The sequence below is a fragment of the Schistocerca piceifrons genome, unplaced genomic scaffold, assembly GCF_021461385.2.
Source record: "Schistocerca piceifrons isolate TAMUIC-IGC-003096 unplaced genomic scaffold, iqSchPice1.1 HiC_scaffold_1197, whole genome shotgun sequence".
NCBI classification, from domain to species: Eukaryota; Metazoa; Arthropoda; class Insecta; order Orthoptera; family Acrididae; genus Schistocerca; species Schistocerca piceifrons.
In genome coordinates this window covers 12,501-17,500 of record NW_025727012.1, presented here as the reverse complement: position 1 = coordinate 17,500, position 5,000 = coordinate 12,501, and the positions used below count along the sequence as shown (strand labels likewise).

The following is a 5,000-nucleotide window of genomic DNA, read 5'->3' as shown; positions in this document are numbered from 1 at the left end:
TCATTACCTCGGGTTCCGAAAACCAACAAAATAGAACCGAGGTCCTATTCCATTATTCCATGCACACAGTATTCAGGCGGGCTTGCCTGCTTTAAGCACTCTAATTTGTTCAAAGTAAACGTGCCGGCCCACCGAGACACTCAATAAAGAGCACCCTGGTAGGATTTCAACGGGGTCCGCCTCGGGACGCACGAGCACGCACGAGGCGGTCGCACGCCTTCGGCTCGCCCCACCGGCAGGACGTCCCACGATACATGCCAGTTAAACACCGACGGGCGGTGAACCAACAGCGTGGGACACAAATCCAACTACGAGCTTTTTAACCGCAACAACTTTAATATACGCTATTGGAGCTGGAATTACCGCGGCTGCTGGCACCAGACTTGCCCTCCAATAGATACTCGTTAAAGGATTTAAAGTGTACTCATTCCGATTACGGGGCCTCGGATGAGTCCCGTATCGTTATTTTTCGTCACTACCTCCCCGTGCCGGGAGTGGGTAATTTGCGCGCCTGCTGCCTTCCTTGGATGTGGTAGCCGTTTCTCAGGCTCCCTCTCCGGAATCGAACCCTGATTCCCCGTTACCCGTTACAACCATGGTAGGCGCAGAACCTACCATCGACAGTTGATAAGGCAGACATTTGAAAGATGCGTCGCCGGTACGAGGACCGTGCGATCAGCCCAAAGTTATTCAGAGTCACCAAGGCAAACGGACCGGACGAGCCGACCGATTGGTTTTGATCTAATAAAAGCGTCCCTTCCATCTCTGGTCGGGACTCTGTTTGCATGTATTAGCTCTAGAATTACCACAGTTATCCAAGTAACGTGGGTACGATCTAAGGAACCATAACTGATTTAATGAGCCATTCGCGGTTTCACCTTAATGCGGCTTGTACTGAGACATGCATGGCTTAATCTTTGAGACAAGCATATGACTACTGGCAGGATCAACCAGGGAGCTGCGTCAACTAGAGCTGAGCAGCCGGCCGCCCGGGAGTGTGTCCCGGGGGCCCGCGCGAACACGCAAGCGTCCGCTCAATCATTCTGCAAACAGGAGGAGGCTGAGCTCCCCTGCACAATACACCTCGAAACCCTCTCAGGTCCCGGCGGCGCGCAGCGCCGTCCCAAGTACTTGGTCGGGTTCGAGAGAGGCGCAATCGCCCGGAGTTAGGCGAGTAGACGCTTTCGGTGCGACCACCCGTGCTCCCAACTGAGCTTGCCGCTGCCGACAGAGGCCCGGGAGCGTGCTGTCGTGGCATTGCCGGCGGGAGACAACACGCGCCACCTACGGTGACCGGCAGCTCCAACGCCAGCGCCACAGAAGGACAAAAGCCCCACTTGGGTGCCGAAGCGAACTCTCCCAGCACAGCGCACGCGCCAACACATCCGCACAGCTGCGATACAAACCACCAGCGAGAACCGCTGGGGCGACCGAGCAGCAGACGGCGTCGCGGCGCCGAGCGCCGGGCGGCGGCGCATCCTCAACGCACACAGTCCTCAATCGGACCAGCACACTGAAGATGTCCACCGCGCTTCGCACCGGGCCCGCGAGGACCTACTTTGGCCGCACGGCGCCGCGCGCAGGGTGCGCCGGCGCGCAGCTGCGACGCCTGCCGCGTCCGTCGGCCGGCGCGCCTGCCACTGGCCGCCCCCACCAGCCGGCTGTAGCGCGTGCGCCCACGCACCGCGCGGCCAGCACGCCGGGAGGCGCCCCCTCACCGGCCGGGGACGGTCCCACCCAGCCACCGCCGCGTATCGCTTCACACCCAGATGCCGTTCAGTTTCGTCGGCATGGTGGGTATCGCTGGAACAACCGGTTCGTACCTCAACCTATCGTCGCCATCACCGATTCACCCCTAGCGAGAACAACCGCACCACAACAGGTTACCATTTGTTCATTTGCGTAACTTCACCAGAAAACGCAGGCGTCCATCGCCATTTGCAACTTCAACGATTATTGCATGCCTGTGTCAGGTGTCACGCCACACTACGTCTGCCCACATACACGCAACAAAATGTGCACGCCTAGACAATACGTGGAAGGTGGCCCCCGTACGTATGCGATGTCCATTGCTCGAACGACTGTCAACCGGCCTCTGTAGCATGTCGCAGATATGGAACGCGGTGCACCATGCCATCACGGTGTGTGAGGAGAGACGACTAGGTCCGAATACATCAACAGACAGCTCATGCTGATCGCCATCCACGGCGTCCGTTCCTCCCACACGTCTCTATGGCGTACCACACTGCAATCCAGCTCTCATAGGGAGACGACACGTAGCTGCGTGCACAATATTTGCACTGTATGGTCCGCCGTTTTTGGGCGCAGTCGTTGTACGGTCACACATGTGCCACGATGTATCATTCGGTACATAAGGACGAATGTGCAGTACAGATTGTGGTTTACGCGTACGACATTAGCGGACGGTTGACACAGGCCGCACCACAACGTAGCCTGAGTACGTCGCATGCGAAGGGCATTGAACATGCAAACTTCTCACCAACCAGCTTGCGAAGGCAGGGGGGCAAGGTGGGGACGTGGGGAGGGGCGGCATGTACGTCCTGCTGCCATCCACATTACAGTGTACAGCAGGAGCATGTGGAAAGTCAGCAAGACTTGCAAGGTGTTTAACATGAAGCGATACACAGGGGAGCGGGCAGTGCGAGTAGCGAACTATATTGCGAGGGTTGCGGGTGGGCAACACTACACTAATTGAACGAGTCGTATAACAATTACAGAGCAGGTTTAGGCGACAACATGGGTTACGTTAGGGGACAACGTGGGTTACGTTAGGGGACAACGTGGGTTACTTTAGGGGACAACGTGGGTTAGGTTAAGGCACAACGTGGGTTAGGTTAAGGCACAACGTGGGTTAGGTTAAGGCACAACGTGGGTTAGGTTAAGGCACAACGTGGGTTAGGTTAAGGCACAACGTGGGTTAGGTTAAGGCACAACGTGGGTTAGGTTAAGGCACAACGTGGGTTAGGTTAAGGCACAACATGGGTTAGGTTAAGGCACAACATGGGTTAGGTTAAGGCACAACATGGGTTAGGTTAAGGCACAACGTGGGTTAGGTTAAGGCACAACGTGGGTTAGGTTAAGGCACAACGTGGGTTAGGTTAAGGCACAACATGGGTTAGGTTAAGGCACAACATGGGTTAGGTTAAGGCACAACATGGGTTAGGTTAAGGCACAACATGGGTTAGGTTAAGGCACAACATGGGTTAGGTTAAGGCACAACATGGGTTAGGTTAAGGCACAACATGGGTTAGGTTAAGGCACAACTTGGGTTAGGTTAAGGCACAACGTGGGTTAGGTTAAGGCACAACGTGGGTTAGGTTAAGGCACAACATGGGTTAGGTTAAGGCACAACATGGGTTAGGTTAAGGCACAACATGGGTTAGGTTAAGGCACAACATGGGTTAGGTTAAGGCACAACATGGGTTAGGTTAAGGCACAACATGGGTTAGGTTAAGGCACAACATGGGTTAGGTTAAGGCACAACATGGGTTAGGTTAAGGCACAACATGGGTTAGGTTAAGGTACAACATGGGTTAGGTTAAGGTACAACATGGGTTAGGTTAAGGTACAACATGGGTTAGGTTAAGGTACAACATGGGTTAGGTTAAGGTACAACATGGGTTAGGTTAAGGTACAACATGGGTTAGGTTAAGGTACAACATGGGTTAGGTTAAGGTACAACATGGGTTAGGTTAAGGTACAACATAGGTTAGGTTAAGGTACAACATAGGTTAGGTTAAGGTACAACATAGGTTAGGTTAAGGTACAACATAGGTTAGGTTAAGGTACAACATAGGTTAGGTTAAGGTACAACATAGGTTAGGTTAAGGTACAACATAGGTTAGGTTAAGGTACAACATAGGTTAGGTTAAGGTACAACATAGGTTAGGTTAAGGTACAACATAGGTTAGGTTAAGGTACAACATAGGTTAGGTTAGGTTAGGTTAGGTTACACGTTGTTGTAAGGAAAGGTGTAGGGGGGGGGGGGCGGGGGCGGCAGGTTCGTTGATAGTGATTATAGTAAGTGAATGCTTGTGACATGATCAGATTTGTCACGTCAGGATGCACCTTTGGCTTATTAGAGGCGGCGCTCCAATTCTATGCTTGTGTGAGACCTGTGTCTTTGACTCATGTCATTGTTTGTGCGCTGTGACAGGAGGTACTATTGTGATGTTGGGTGCACCGTTGTATAGGACATGTGTGGGTGTTGGTGCCTGGTCTGCGCAATGGTGGATGTCGAAAGGCTGGGATATTGTATTTTCCGCATGGACCTCCTGGTCTGGTTGTGATAGTGTGGATTGTGTAATGTGGCGGAGAAGATGCACTGGATGTTGTTCCATGCTGGTGCTTACATATTGTATGTGCGCCTGTTAGAAGCAGAGAGTGGTGCGTGATCAGAGTGTCTGGCTGACGTGTGGTTCCCATTGTGGGCAGACTCTTTCAGCATGTATACGGACAGTTGTGTATATTTGCTGTAGTTTGATGGCTCTGCATTGATTACTAATCAGCGCCGTGTGTACGGGTAATCTGGTTCCAGTCCAAAATGTTCCATCTGTGTACATTAGTGACAAAGACTCCCCCCATGCAGTGGGGCTCGGTCTGTTATAGCTCTTCCGCGTAATATATTTGCCCCACGTTTTTGCGACTGCGAGTGCGAGTGCAACGCGCATGGGGACCGACATGCTGATGGCTCGGTATCGGACGCCGTACAGTGAGCAACGCGATCGCGTCTCTCGCTCGTAAGTGGTACAGGTCGCGGCTCATGTATAGGGACAGCGGGAATGTCGCATATTGGAAATAACTCTTCATGAAACGCAAGTTATAGGGGTGGATTGCACTTTACGAGTGCGGGAAACTTCCGCCGTTCATCCGCTGGAGGTGCGCGTGTGGCGGTTGGGGTGGTGCACGAACGGGTGCGGGTGGAGTCATTGCCGGTCCACGGCTTCGTGCGGCAGAGCCACTGGAGATTGGGTGCTATG

General features: G+C 53.3%; 1 non-coding gene across 1 annotated transcript in view; it reads right to left on the bottom strand.

Moving 5' to 3' along the window:
* The window catches only part of LOC124729249, a 1,909-nt gene extending 952 nt beyond the window's left edge, over positions 1-957 (bottom strand). The window contains exon 1 of the ribosomal RNA XR_007007566.1: positions 1-957. This exon is cut by the window's left edge and continues 952 nt beyond it. This is a non-coding gene — a ribosomal RNA (small subunit ribosomal RNA).
* Between the last annotated feature and the right edge of the window lie 4,043 nt (positions 958-5,000).